The following is a 16,822-nucleotide window of genomic DNA, read 5'->3' as shown; positions in this document are numbered from 1 at the left end:
GTGTCAATAGCAGAAGATTTCAACGGTGACCTAAATAGTTATTAAATATAATATTTAGGTCAAATGAGTGAGTGGAAATTTGCAGAGAACAGAATTTCTCAATTTTGTTACGTCAAATTTCAGAATAAATACAATATGTGAAAAAATGAATTTATTTGGATTATTAAGTAGAATGTTTAATAACACTAATACAATGTTCAATAAAGCATGTGTGTATGTATTTAAACACATATCTTTTCATAGTCAATGGTTTCTCTTTTTTTAAACACAATATACATTGTTGGTTTGATTAGTGTTATAGTATAGTTTTAATGCAAATAGAAGCACAATTGTTATTCAGTCACTTATCCTGTGAAACAATATGCGAGGATCAACCTGAAAGCCCTTATAAAAATGAAAATATATAAAATACCTTCCTCAATTAAATCGAAGGACAGTAGACACAAATGCAAAAATTGGAAGTCAATAATCACATCACATATTGAGGCACTGACGGAGCAGGGACAAAATGATTCTAATTTTAAAAATACATAGCTCCAGGTAAAAGCATGCAATTTCCCATTTCCACTATCTTCGTATTCTGCACAGACTCCCCAGGCAAACACTGCTTCTGGCTTTCTGAACCACCAGAGGATGACCCGCCCAACCGACTTATCATAGGCTTTCAGTCTTCTTTCCTGATATATTCCTAGGTTCCTTGGAAGGAGGCATATGGATGGGTTTCTATGGGATTGGATTATAAACAGGTCACTCTGGATCAGAATTTCTGATCTGTAAAATTTTGATCTGTAAGTTTTCCATTGGCATAGCCACAGCTGTTTGCAGCTGGACAAGGTTTATTTTTTGCATTTTCCAACCATTCCTTAAACTTTTCTTCTGCTATTGCCTTTTTCCTCTGTAATTCAGCTTGCCGTGGTTTTTCTTTTACCCTTTTCTTCCTTCTCGCATTCTTCAGCATTTGTTTTCTTTAATTATTCTTTTTTTTTTTTCTAGGAGAGACAGAGAGAGAGAGAGAGAGAGAGAGAGACAGCGTGAGCAGGGAGGGTCAGAGAGAGAGGGAGTCACAGACTGAAACAGGCTCCAGGTTCTGAGCTGGCAGTCAGCACAGAGCCCGACGAGGGGCTCGAACCCACGAACTGCGAGATCATGACCTAAGGGAAAGTCAGAGGCTCAACTGACTAAGCCACCCAGGCGTCCCTCTTTAATCATTTTTGATATTTTTCTTCTGTCTTTCTTAGAAATGTTCTTTCTCCGTTCCTCTGCTGAGTTTTTCTCCATTTCTTTATTTTTTTTTCATTCCCTGTCTTTTTTCTTCTGTTTGTTCTTTTTCTGAACCCTTTCTGTATGCTTTTCTTCAGCAATACTTTTGTTTTTTAATGTTCTTCCATTTCTTTTCTTTTTTTCTAGCTGTCGATTTAATACCTCCAGAACTTTCTGTCACAGATCGTCACGTTCTTCTTTTTCTTTGCCAACAAGCCAGTTCCCATGCTGTCAGGCAGCTTTCTCGTAAATGCACCATAATTACAACTGTCTACTACAAAGGGTGGCAAGACTTTCCTGGAGCACTTTCCCAGGGACTGAGGCATTCATGCCTTTCCAGTTCTCTCCAGTCTTGTTGCCTCACTAAAGAGAGAAAAAGTTATGCCAGAAGCAACACTGGTAAATTTGGTCACATCCAGAGATGCAGGCCCACTAAAAGACTGAAGCTGGAAAATCATATAACACACCCCATTCCGGATGTTACCTTCATATCAACAACAATGTAATAATAGTGAATCATTTACCAGAGCAAGATACTTGTTGCAGTTGAATCTACAAAGACACCTTATAATCACCAAAACCCATGGTTTACTTTAGGGGTCACTCTTAGTGTTGTATGTTCTATGGATTTCGACAAGCATATAATGACACTGTCCAATCACTATGATTGCATATAGAATATTTTTATTGCCCTGAAAATCCTCTGTACTCTGTCTATTCTACTTCCCTTCTCCAAACCTCTGGCAACCACGGATCTTTTAACTGTCACTATAGGTTTGCCTTTCACATAGTTGAGGTCATATAGTATGCAGCCTTTTCAGATGAGGTCTGTCACCTAGCAATATTCATTTAAGTTTCCTCCACGTCTTTTCATAGTTTGCTAGCTCATTTCTTTTTAGCGCTGAACAATGTTCCATTGTCTGGATGTAGCACAGTTAATTTATTCATCTACTGAATGGCATCTTGGTTCCTTCCATGTTTCGACAATTAGGAATAAAGCTGTTATAAACATCTGGGTGCAGCAGGTTTTACATGGTCATAAGTTTCTAGTTCCTTTGGGTAAACACCAATAAGCATGATTGCTGGGTCATATGGTAATGGCATCTTTAGTTTTGTAAGAAACTACTAAACTATCGAAGTAGTTACACTATTTTGAATTCCCACCAGCCAGCAATCAGTGAGAGTTCCTACTGGTCCACATCCTCATCAGGATTTGGTGTTTTCAATGTTTCAGTCTGAGCTATTCCAACGGGTGCGTAGTGGTACTTCATTGTCATTTTAGTTTACAGTTCCCTAACAACATAGTATGTGGAACCTTTTTGTATATGCTTATTTACATCTGTATATCATCTGTGAAGCATTTATTAAGGTCTTTAGCCTAGTTCTGAATAGGATTGTTGGTTTTCTTATTGTTGAATTTTAAGAGTTCTTTGTATATTTTGGATAACATGCTTTTATCAGATGTCCCTTTTGCAAATATTTTCTCCTTGTCTGTCATTTGTCTGCTTATTCTTTTCATATGGTCTTTCACAGAGCCAAAGTTTCTAATTTTAAGAAAATAAATCCAGCTTATTAATTATTTTTTTCATGACTGTGCTTTGGTATAATACCTACAAGGGGTCATCACAGCCAAGGTCATCTAGGTTTTCTTGCATGTTATTTTCTAGAGGTATTATGTTTTACAATTAGGTCAATGATTCATTTTGGTTTAATTTTTGAGAAGAGTGTAAGATCTGCATCTAAATTTATTATTTTTTTGGCATGTGACTACCCAGTTTTTCCAGTGCTATTTGTTAAAGAGACAAGTATCTCTCTTCCACTGTATTTCCTTTTTTTAAAAGACTTTTTTTTAAGTTTTATTTATTTATTTTGAGAGAGATAGTAATTGTGCACATGAGTAGTCACAGGAGGGACAGAAGGAGAGAGAGAGAGAGAGAGAGAGAGAATTCCAAGCAGGCTGAGCATGGAGATTGATGTGGGGTTCAGTCTCACAAACCCTGAGATCATGACCTGAGCCAAAATCAAGACTTGGATGCTTAAGCAACTGAGCCACCCAGGCACTCCTGACTCTTCTTTTTTTTTTTTTTATGTTAAAGGTTAATGAAGTGGCTTCCTATGCTATTCATACGTATTTCTTATCAAGCTAATGCATATTATTTTCTAATTAGAATATTTTAATTATCAACCTATATTAGACTGCTTTGAGATTATGTATTTTATCACAATTTAGTTGATTACTGAAATGCTTAAGAATATATTTTTTTTTAAGATTTAGGTCATGCTTTAAGTCTATGAACTAAACTTTACTTCATGATGACACAGAATTTTAAAAACATGTTATTGGGGTATCTGGGTGGCTCAATTGGTTAAGTGTCTGACTTCGGTTTAGGTCATAATCTCGCGGTCTGTGAGTTCAAGCTCTGAGTCAAGCCCTGTGCTGACAGCTAAGAGCCTGGAGTCATCTTTGGATTCTAGGTCTCTTCCTTTCTGTTCCTCCCCTACCCATGCTCTGTCTGTCTGTCTCTCTCTCAAAAATGAATCAACACTAAAAAAAGTTAAAAAAAATAACATGTATATATTTAGCAAACTCTTCATATAGGATGTTCTATTTGTATCCATGAAAAAATACAGACATTTTTGTTAACAATTTTCTAATAATTATAGGAATTTCATCAGTTAATCCTGTAGTTCTTAGAAAGTATTCCACAGCCTCTAGCAAATTCACAGAAACACCAAGAAATACTTTAAATTTTTAGTGAAACCAATGAGATATTTGGATTCTGTACATTCTAATATATTTTATAACTACATCACACATGGAGCTGTTATCTGTTTTGGTCTAGGTATCAAAGAAAAACAATTACTGAGAAACTAAGGCAGCTACAACCCATGAAATATTGGTATCTCTGCTTTAGTAACTCTAATGAATGGTAGTACATGATAGCCACACATGGTTGAATTGCTTTGAATTTTTCATAACACCACCATGATTCCTTAACATATCAATATTTCTATCAGACACAATATATATTTTATTAACAACTAAATATAAAAATTTTTCTATAGAGAAAAAGTTGTAATTGTGAGTGTGTTTGTGTATGTGTGTAATAGAGAGAGACAGAGAGAATTTTTTTTTTTTAGGAAAGAAAACACAGGAGAGAAAGAATGGCTCAAGACAGCCAAATGAGTTTTCAAATATTCTCAGACCCAATCCAAACTACTCTAATTACAACCACTGGTATTAGTAATTGATGGAAGAAAAATCTAACCGGCCTATAGAGGAGTAAGTCATATGAAGACATGGAGTATAACTTAAGGATGTTTACATAATAAGAAATAAATTGAGATTGAGGACGGAAGTGCAATACTTAGGTCCTGTTTATAGACACAACTGGGAAGAATATTGCATTATAAACAGAGTACAACATGTGACATGAGAGAAGTTGAATTATTTGGTCAATTTAATTATGATTTTAGTGCTGTTAAACAACATTTTTCTTAGTTTGGAAGATGCATCCCAAATCAATCTAATATGACTTTAAAGTCACCTTAACATGATTTTTGCTTTAGTTTACCTTTATATTAATTAAGATTTTTAATGTTTAAGATGGGTCAATGGCATTTTAAGCTATTATACTGAATATAATAAATTGGTGATACATGTTTTTTTTTTGTGATCATCTAAAAATAAAGTTTACCAGAGTCACTTTGCTTAGTTCCATTAAATAACAAGTATATTGAGGGCAAGAGTGCTGGATGGCAATTGTGAATCTGTAGATTCAGTGAATATTCAGTTTAGAAATTAAATATCTCTTACATATATACCTTCTTAGCATCACTTGCCTCACTTTCAAGTATGTTTTTATGCTTATTTCAATTTATAATTCTCTAGATATTAAAAAACTAAAATTTGCCTTAAAACTATTTAACTATATAAATGCATGTTTATGTATTGTATACTCCTGTCATGTGAAAGTCAGTGATTATCAGACATTTTGAAAGGGAAGCTAGACAGAAAACATGGGCTGAATGATCTCATTTGTATAAATTCCACAATAACGTGTGGTCCCAAATGCATAATCAGGAAATGTAATTTCTTAAAGTGGAGATTGGCCCCAATGCACAACCTTCTTTGATTGAATTTCCATTGGCAATACTTCTCTGCATGAACCTAAGAGATGGATAGATTAAATATGACTTTATAGAGGGTTCATTTTCTCCTACTTCCAACTAGGATGATTACATGTAGAGTTACTCTAGCCTCACTTTTAGGAAAATCCATACTTCAATAAATAAAAAAAAATTTTTTTGAAAAGCTTTTATCTTTAGAGGGAAAGCAATCTACCATCCAATACAAAAAAAATAGAGAATAATTTCATCATTTATGAAACATTCTTGTTAATATTAATATCTCACCTTTAATTGGTTCCTCTGGACATTCAATCAACTCAGCATATTCAATTTTACTGAGAACACAACTGTGAATATATTCAAAAGTTTCAAAGAGTATAACTGTTAAAAGTGCAGACAGGAAATCATGGTCATTAAGTCTCATACAGCTTCAACTACTTTTGAAAGTATTTTGACATTCTGTAAATATATTAAAGAATCATTGACATAAAAATTGTATGTTAAGTTAAGCTGTATTATTTATTTTTTTAGAAAAACATTCATTTTTGACAGGGAATAGTTTCAAAGGAAACTTGCTGATGGGATTCAGGAGACTTGTAAGTATATGTGTACTGTACTATTTTTCTGGAGGTTTAGAATAAAATATTCTACCCTACGACTTTATTTTCAGCCCTTTAAAAATCTTAGGTCCTTAAATATCTCAGACAACAATATTTATTGCCACCTTTATAAATTGATCAAATATAGCCTGATATGCAATAAATAACAATATAACCTTACTTAGATTTAAAGAACAAAATTGCTTCCACTTGGAAGAAACATTTTTTTTTTTTTTTTTTTTTGAGAGAGAGATGGAGCCCATGCACAAGTGGAGAAGGAGCGGAGGGAAGGAGAGAGGGAGGGAGGGAGGGGGAGAGAGAGAGAGAGAGAGAGAGAGAGTTTTAAGCATTCCAGGCAAGTAACCCAACATCAGACTCAATCCCATGACCCTGAGATGGTGATCTGAGCTGAATTCAGTAGTCAGTCATTTAAATGACTCAGCCATCCAGCAAGTTCAAATAACTAGTTTTAAAATTTTTAAATAAGTAAATAAGAAATATAACAAAAGTTGTACATCATATCCTCCTTGGAAAGCTATACATACACTATCAACATAAAGAAAATTACCTTGAAAAAGTACTAGAAATAGTCCAGGTTATTTTTAAAACCCATCTAATATAGTGACTAGAGCACAAACCCAAAGTTTAGCAAGATAAGACATTACTCCACAAGATTTTTTAAATGGTTTCCTAAGTAATACTAGGTGTTTTTGCTAGTGTTGTATGTTGTAGTGACCATGAATTTATTTCACACATGTTTTAACTCTTTTCAAAGTAGAATTCTTACTATACACACATTCATACATACACAGTTATAATTCTAATATAAAAGTAATTTGTTTCAAAATATCTCCATTTAATAGTGATGGACTCAGAGGCATCTGGGTAGCTCAGGCAGATGGACCTCCAACTTTAGCTCAGATCATGATCTCACAGTTCATGGGTTCGAGCCCTGCATCAGGCTCTGTGCTGACAGTTCAGAGCCTGGAGCCTGTTTTGGATTCTGTTGGAAAGGAGCCCCTTCCCAACTTGTACTCTGTCTCTGTCTCTCTCTCTGTCTCTCAAAAACAAACAAAGTGATGTATTCTGTTATTTTTGAAATTGTATAAAAATAATATTTGCTTTACTTAATATTTTAGTCTACTAATGTTGGCTAGAGGTTCCATAGTTTCAAATACATTATTTAAATAAGCTAAAACAATGAAAAAATCTCCTGTGTAAATTTGGCTTGCTCTTCTTATTTTTGTTTTGTTTTGTTTTGATTTGGTATAAATTCTTGTACGTAAGATTTTTTTGTTGCTGTCCAAGAAAATGTTTATAATATATTGATTGATATTTAAAAATTTTAATCCAGAAAGAATTTTTAAAGCAATTCATACTTTTATGGCAGTATTGTTTTACTTGTATTTCATTTGTTCATGAGTGATTGTTTTAATTCATGTTATTATATAAACCATACTGTTGTATTTAGCTCTTTTGAAATGAGAAATTTTGTTACCATATAAAACCAGATTATGCAGTAAACTTGATTTGTAAGGTGTGTATGTTGCATTATTGTTGTAGTGCTTGAGTATAAGATCTTCAGTATCATATTTATCTTCAGTTACAAGGTAAATATTGTGTGTGATAATATCTGCTTCCAGGAAGGATGTAGTAGAAACAGCATTCTTTTACTTCCACTAAAAGAATTAGAGAAAATGAATATGTTTTTCCAATTGAATTGTAAAGATATTTGAGAGATAGGTATACTGTTATCAATCAGACTCTACCTTCAAACAATCTTAGATAAATCTTCAATTGCAATGTAAGAGATTTAAAGTTTAAATTATATGCTAATTCCTCTCTTCCACCTCTTACAGCATTTTACATTTACTTCATATATAATTCCATAATGCATCAAAAATCATTTTCTGTATGACCACTTAACTTTTGGAGCACTAAATAGTACAATAAATATCATTCGCATTTAAATTCACTTCACACATTTCCTGAAAGATTTGTTTTTAATAGATCCAAGTTTTTAACCTGTATCATGTTTATCCTCTCCATAAAAGAACTTCCTTTAATATTCCGTACATGCTAGTAATAAAATGTATCACTATTTGTTTACTTGAAAGTTATATATTTCTTTCTTTTAAAAAGAAAAAGAAAAATATTTTCACTGTGTATAGAATTCTCACAAAAAGGGAGAAATCATTTGCAAATATATAGTCTTGCATGTAGAATATATATTTTAATATCCTACAACTCATCAAGAAGTAATAAAACTGCATCTAAACAGGAATTTTTTCAATAGCCAGTTCATCAAAGATGATATATGTATGGCATGTAATCAAGTGAAAAATTATTCATGAAATAATTTTTTAAGATAATGTAGAACAAAATCATGAGAGTATACTTTACAATTCTTCTGAAATAGTAAAACTGTAAAATGATTGTCTGCACTAACTGTTGACAAGGATGTGAACAATTAGAACACTCATATACTGTGGGGATAATTGCATAAACACTTGGAAAGACAATTTTACAGTTACTTAGAAATGTATATATTCACTTACTGAATCACTTAGCTATTACACTCTACATATTTACTCCAAAGAAATAAGTATGTCCATCCAAAGACTTGATTCATTGCAGCTGTGTTTGTAAAAGCAAAAACTCAGAACCAACCTAACAAATTTTTGCTTATCCATAATGGAATACTACTCAGCAATGAAATAGAATGAAATAGTGATGTAAATAAGGATAAATTTCAAAACACTTATGTTGAGTTTTTAAAATGTTATAAAAAGGCATGTGGTATACAAAAAATTTATATAAAACTATTGAAGATATGACCTAATCAATAGTGACAAAAGACAGATCAGTAGTTGCCTATAGTTGGAAGGTAAGAGAGATGGAATAAAAAGAGATATTAGTTACAAAAAACTACTTGTAGTTATATATATGTTCATTATTTATATATGTCAAAACATACCAAGCTGTATTTTTAAAATATGTGTATGCCATTGTAAAAGTATAGATTAAAAACAAACTCTAAGAAATAAGAAGACAAATCTCAGTTGCCTGTCTTTGTAAAAATCAAGAAGCCTTAGGGCTGCCTGGGTGGCTCAGTCAGTTAAGCAGCTGACTTCAGCTCAGGTCATGATCTCAGGGCTGATGAGTTCAAGCCTCACATTAGGCTCTGTGGGGACAGCTCAGAGCCTGGAGTCTGCTTTGATTCTGTGTCTCCCTCTCTTCCCTTCTACTGCACACTCTGTCTCTCTCCCTTTCAAAAATAAAAAAAACATAATTTTAAAAAATATTTTAAAGGTATCCTTTCCAACAAAGATCAAGGTAATTCAATTTAAAAAATAGTCCTTTAAAATATTGTAAAATAATTTTTATCCATAAGAAAAAAATCTTTCTCCCAAACTCACATTGAATTAAAGAACTCCAAATGGATCATAGAGACAAATGCAATACTTAAAACTATAAAATATCTAGATGAAAGAATATCATTTTAACTGATTTGGCAAAACTATTTTAGGTAGGACAAGTCATACAAGAAAAACATCAGTAAGTTGGACTTTACAAAAATAAAAATAATTTTTTGAACATTGTTAAATATGAAAAAATCAGTCAAATTGTAGAAAAATATTTTGAAAACACATCTGAAAAACTATTTAAGCCATATGTTAGTAATAATAACATAAACAGATAACAAAAAATATTTGAACAGACACATCATAAAATAAGATATATGACTGGCAAATATATGCATAGAAATAGGTGTGTCATCATTATTCATGGGGAAAAAAAAAAAACACCAACCAAAACCAAACTGAAAGCCACAACATAAATTCTATGCATTAAGTGAAAACAGCTCAGTGCAAAAGTGTACATATATATGATTCAATGCACATGGTATTCCAGAAAAGCTAAACAAACCAAATGATATCCAGGAGCTGGGGAGATAGAGATAACTGCCTAAAAGGGATACAACAAACTTTTTCTGAGGTGATGAAAATGTTCTATATTTTTATTTCTGTAGTGGTTAAATCACTGTATAATGTTCATGCACAATTTATTGGACTGCACACCTAAATTATTGTACTTTACTGTACATAAAATATTTTCTCCCAAATCTGACTTAAAAATATCTAGAAAAGACGGCTTAGGAAAAAGGCACGTGGAGAGAGACTTCAGTTACTAATGTCAAAATTGAAAAAGGATATATTATCACAGATCCTATAGATAAAGAAGAACACAGAATATTATATTCTTTATGTTAATACATTGACAATGTATGCAAATCTGATAAATTCCTAGCAAATATTTCTTACCAACATTCAAATAAGAAAAAAAAATAGAATTTAGAAACTCAACAATAGTCTTTTATCTGCTAAAAAATAATCTTATGATTAAAATAGTTCTGCAAACCAAATCCAAGAAAGGATGGCTTAACTGCATAGAGTTCTAAATATTTCAGGATGAGATACCAATGAAGTACAGATATCTGGGAGTAAAAAAAGGAAATGAACATTTTTAATATCATAAGGCCAAGATACGACTTAAGGTAAGAGCAACAGGTGGTAATGAATGTCCACTACCACAATAAGCTAAAAATACAGACAAATGTATAAAAACCATTCATTTTCAAATATATAGACAGTAGGTATCTGTACGGGATAAATTATGCTTCCCATTCAGATGATGAAACCCAACCCTCAATACCTCAAATGTGAATGTGTTTGGAGACAGGGCTTTCAGGAGTTAATTAAGATAAAAATAATGGTGAGTTCCAATGCAATATAGTGTCCTCTAGTGGAAATTCTCCAAAATCATACAGGAATAGAAGATGTCCTAAGAGACACTTTTTTAAATACTAAATGAAATTACTATAGAACATAAAACATCATTCATTAATCTTAGGGCTTGATGAGCTTTAAAGCAATGTCTACTCTAGATCCATCTTATCAAAACTTAATATAAATGTTCAAAGGATCAACACAATTTCCAAGTAATAAATCTTTCTGCCAATACTAACTTCAACACCTGATAAAGGAAAAAGTTATCATCCAAAGGCACAAAAATATTAAAATGTCCAGCATTCACTAAATATACCTGAAAGAAATGAAACCATATGTTCACATAAAGTTTTGGTCACAAATGTTCACAGCAGTTTTATTCATAAGCATCCTAACCAAAAGATAACCTAATATTCATCAAAAGTTGAGTGAATAGGGGTGTATGGGTGGCACAGTTGGGTTAGCATTCAACTTCCGCTCAGGTCATGATCTCAGTTAGTGAGTTTGAGCCCCACGTTGGGCTCTGTGCTGACACCTCAGAGCCTGGAGCCTCTTTGGATTCTGTCTCTCTCTCCCTCTCTCTCTCTCTCTCACACACACACACACACAAAATTAAACAAAATTTTTTAAAAAGTTGAGTGAATAAAAACATTGTAGTATCCGTACAATGGACTGTCAGCAATGAAAAATAAAATAACCCACAAGAATGAATCAAAATAATTATGTTGATCAACTTTTCATGTAATTACTTCTTTTGTAGATTATGTGCTCAAAAGTTTTGCAAATCTGTACTGGGCTGTTTTGATTCTCATTAATGATTTTTGGGAGTTCTTTATATATTCCAGACACTGTCATATGTCAAAAGATAGACAAAATCAATTCATATTGTATGACTACATTTGTAAAATTCTAGAAATAAAAATTCTATAATGACAGAAACCTGATCAATGTATTTCCTTAGAAATTTTCCTTTTGATACAATAGGATATCACCTCATGCCTGTCAGAATGGTTAAAATCAACAACACAAGAAACAACAGGTGTCGGCAAGTATGTGGAGAAAAGGGGACATTTTGCACTGTTCATGGGAATGCAAATTGGTGTGGCCACTAAAAATACTAAATGAAAGGGATACATGCAACTTCAATGTTTACAGCAGCACTATCTACAATAGCCAAATTATGGAAACAGCCCAAGTGTTGATCAGTTGACGAATGGATAAAGAAGATGTGGTACAGATAAACAATGGAATATTACTCAGTCATAGAAAGAATGAAATCTTGCCATTTGTAACAATATGGAAGAAGCTACAGAGTATTATGCTAATTGATTAAGTCAGGCACAGAAAGACAAATATTATATGATTTCACTTATAGGTGGAATTCAAAACAAAATAAATGAGCAATGAAAAGAGAGAGGCAAACCAAGAAACGAACTCTTAACTATAGAGAACGAGTTGATGTTAAATTGATAAAAACTTAAAAAAATTAAAAAGTGACTAAAATAAATATTCTGTTTCAGAGAATGTATAAAGATTATTTATGCACTTATTTGGACAAAAGTATTACTGATTTCCCTTGACACTTCATACATAAAGGGTTTCAAGGTATGCAAGTATTATTCACACCAACAGTTGGTATGAAGAGTCTGTTAATTTTACTGTTCTAGTGGGTGTGTAATAGTATATCCTGGTTTTATTTTGCATTTCCCTGAAGGATAATTATGTTAAGCAGCTTTTCATGTTAACTGTCATCTGGATATCTCCTTCAATTAATTATCTGTTCAAAATTACCCATATTTGGGGTATGAGCTTGTATTCTTAATACTGAAAGGTATAAAAATTGACACATTATAGACATACGTTTCCTGCACTACACAAAAAGGAAAGTAAAACCTGAAAGCAAAGTTAAAATCATAGCACAAAAGTGGTTGATATTAATCCAAATATATAAATAACCATTTTAAGTAGGAACCATAAATAAACCAATAAAAACAAAGATTGTCACAATGCATGCAATAAAAACACTTATCTGTACGTTGTTTATAACAAACCCATTTTACATTTAAAGATTCAGATAGGTTAACAACAAAGGGATAAAGAAAAATATGTCATGGGGCGCTTGGGTGGCTCAGCTGGTTAAGCGTTCAACTTTGGCTCAGGTCATGGTCTCAAGGTTTGTGGGTTTGAACCCCGCGTAGGGCTCTGTGCTGACATCTAGCTCAGAACCTGGAACTTGCTTCGGATTTTGTGTCTCCCTCTCTCTCTGATCCTCCCCTGCTCACGCTGTCTCTATCTCTCCCTCAAAAATAAAAAAAAAACATTAAAAAAAATTATAAAAAGAAAAATATATCATGCTAATGTTGATTAGATGAAATCTGGGATAGCTATATTAATAGACAAGTCAGATTTCCATACAAAGAAAGTTATGAGGGATAAAGAAGGGCTACAAAATGATAAAGAGGTTAATTCTTAAGAAGTCATAACAATTCTAAACTTGTTTGCAACTAACAACAAGATATACAAATATGTGTCAGCAAAGCCAATAGAGTTCAAAGTAGAAATATAAAATTCAAGGTCTTAGGTGGAGACATAAACATTCCTCTGTTAATATATGGAAGACACACTAAAATAAGGATATAGTTGGCCTGTACCACATTATCAGCCAAATTGATCCTATTAACATATGTTTAACATGTCCATTAAATAGCAGCAGAATACACATTCTTCAAGTTTGCATGATACTTTTAAATGATAGGCCATATTCTGGAACATAAAACATATCCTAACAAATTAAAAAAAAATAAAAATTATACAAAATATATTCTCAGACTGTAGTGAAATTAAATTAGTAAAGACTAACAGGAATATAGCTGGGAAATACCTAAATATTTTGAAACTAAACAACACATTTTTATTTTTTTATTTTATTTTTTTTAATGTTTATTTTTGAGAGCAAAGGCAGAAGGGGAGTAGTGGAGGGTCAGAGAGAGAGGGAGACACAGAATCTGAAGCAGGCTCCAGGCTCTGAGCTGCCAACACAGAGGTGGAAGCGGGGCTTGAACTCATGAACCAGGAAATCATGACCTGAGCTGGAGTCAGATTCTTAACCAACTGAGCCACCCAGGTGTCCCTAAACAACACATTTTTAAATAGCAATGGGTCAAAGAAAAGGTTCCAAAAGAAATTTTAAAAATTTTGAATTTAATTAAAATGAAACAACAATTTGTCTAGATGTGTGATATGCAGCAATATTTGTTCTTGGAGGATATTTCTATCATTAAATGAAGATATTTGAGAGGCAGAAAGTCACAAAATCGATAATGTAAGCTTCCATGATGTTGGAATTCATAATAATAAATATGTGTTTAATCATCCTACCCTTTCTGGCAAAGAGCTCCTAAAATGTTTGGAATTTCCTAAGTTATGAGAGTGATAATGTTGGCTGCATATTCATAACAAACCCCTTTTCAACCACACCTGAGCCTAATGAGGTGACTTTTGGGAAGTGTCTTTGGATGGGCCTGGTCACCAGAAAAACCAAGTGATGAGAGGATTGGAAATTTCAGCTGCTCCCCAGCACATACCTCCAGTGAAGGGAGAGGCACTGGAGCTTGAGTACAATCATCAACTACCAATTATTTAATCAATCATACCTATGTAAGGAAGCATCCATACCCAATTGTACATAGTTCAAAGAGCTTCTTGGGTGGTGAACATGTACAAGTGGTGGGAGAGTGGTATGTGCGGAGTAGGCATGCAGGCTTTAACCCCCTTTACCTATGCAGCTCCTCAAAACAACAGAGAAAAATCAACATTGCCAAAAGTTAGTTCTTTTAAAAAATTAATACAATTGATATGGCTGTATGTAGCAAGGATAACAAAAATAAGATTCAAAAAGCAAAAATACCAACTAAGGAAAGAATATCCCTACTGATTTCATGGAAATTAAAAAGGATAATAAAGAATCTCTATGAACAACTCTATGCCCACAATTTTGATATCTTAAATGAAATGGAAAAAATCCTCAAAACACAAAACTACCAATATTCCCAAATGAGGAATAGATAACCTGAATAGGTAGACATCTCTTAAAGAACTAGAATCAGTTATTAGTTATTTTCTAAAAAATAGAAAGCAGAAGGCCCAGAAGGTTTTACTAGTGAATTCTAACAACCATTAAGTGTAAAAATTACATCAATTCTTTATAATCTATTCCTAGATAGAAGAAGAGGAACCATTTCTATAGGAGCACATGAGGCTAGAATTACACTAACATCAAAATTAGGAAAAAATTTTAAATGGCACCAAAAATAATTAGGCCCTTGTAAATAAACCTAACCAAAAAGTAAAAACCTGTACCCTGAAAACTATATTAAACATTGATGACAGAAATTGAAGATAACACAAAAAAAATGGAAAGATATTCCATGATCCTGGGCTAGAAGAACAATTTGTTAAAATGTCTATACTAAACAAAGCAATCTACGCATTCAATGCAATCTTTATAAAATACCAAAAGCATTTTTCACAGAACTAGAACAAGCAATCCTAAAATTTGTATGGAATCACAAAAGACCCCCAAATAGCCAAAGAAATCTTGAAATTAAAAAAAAAAAAAAAACAATGCTGGAAGCATCACAATTTCAGACTTCAAGTTGTACTACAGAGCTGTACTCTGTACAGCATGGTACTGACACAAAAATAGACACATTGATCAATAAAACATAATAGAGAACCCAGAACTAAAGCCACAATTATATGGTCAATCAATCTTCCACAAAGCTGGAAAAATATCCAATGGGAAGATGACAGAACAACAGAATCTTCAACAAGTGGTGTTGGGAAAACAACATTGGTGTGAGATAGCAACATTCAAAATAATGAAACTGGACCACTTTCTTATACCATACCAAATAAATAAATAAATAAATAAATAAATAAATAAATAAATAAAATAGACTGAAGACCTAAATGTAAAACCTGAAGCCATAAAAATCCTAGAGAAGAACACAAGCAGTAATTTTTTTTGGATATTGACCATAGCTTCATTTTTCTAGAGAGGGGAGCATTGGAAACAAAAGCAAAAATAAACTACTAGGACTACATCACAAAAAGCTTCTGGACACCAAAAAATAAATAAAGAAAAGAAAAGAAAAATTAACAAAACTAAAAGTCAATCTATGGAATAAGAGAAGATACTTGTAGATGAAATATCCAATAAATGGTTAGTATCCAAAATATGTAAAGGGCTTATGCACCTCAACACCCTCAAACAAATAATCCAATTAAAAATGGGCAAAAAACATGAATAGAAATTTTTCCAAAGAAGGCATAAAGATGGCCAATAGACACATGAAAAGATGCTCAACATCACTTATCTTTAGGTAAATACAAATCAAAACTACAATGAGATATCACCTCATACCTGTCAGAATGACTAAAATGAACAACACATGTTGGCAAGAATGTGAAGAAAAAGGAACACTCATGCACTGTGGACGGGAATGCAAACCAGGGCAGTCACTATAAAAAACAGTCTACAGCTTCTTAGGAAGTTAAAAATAGACCTACTCTGTAATTTAGCAATTGCACTATTGAGTTTTTACCCAAGGAATTCAAAGAAATCAATTTAAAGGTATATGTGCACTCTTATGTTTACTGCAGCATTATTTACAAGATTTCAACTATGGAAGTAGCCTAAGTGTCCATTGATAGAGGAATGGATAAAGAAGAAGTGATGTGTGTGTGTGTGTGTGTGTGTGTGTGTGTGTGTGTGTGAATAACGGAATCCTATTTAGACATGAAAGAATGGAATCTTGCCATCTGCAACTATATAGATGAAGCTACAGGTTAAATGAAATATGTTGGTCAGAGAAAGGCAAAATATATGATTTCACTCATACATGGAATTTAAGAAACAAAATAAATGAGCAAAAGGAAAAGAGAGAGAGAGAAAAAAAAATACAAAAAATAGACTCTTAGTTATGGAGTTACCAGAAGGGTAACCACATGGTTACCAGAAGGGAGGTAAGTGGGACAATG

The 16,822-nt window shown here is 32.8% G+C and overlaps 1 pseudogene; it reads right to left on the bottom strand.

Moving 5' to 3' along the window:
• Positions 1-567: 567 nt before the first annotated feature.
• The window catches only part of LOC120242961, a 65,287-nt pseudogene continuing 49,032 nt past the window's right edge, over positions 568-16,822 (bottom strand).

This window comes from Hyaena hyaena, unplaced genomic scaffold (assembly GCF_003009895.1).
Source record: "Hyaena hyaena isolate Hyena2069 unplaced genomic scaffold, ASM300989v1 scaffold_323, whole genome shotgun sequence".
NCBI lineage: Eukaryota > Metazoa > Chordata > Mammalia > Carnivora > Hyaenidae > Hyaena > Hyaena hyaena.
This window is presented reverse-complemented; position numbering and strand designations above follow the sequence as displayed.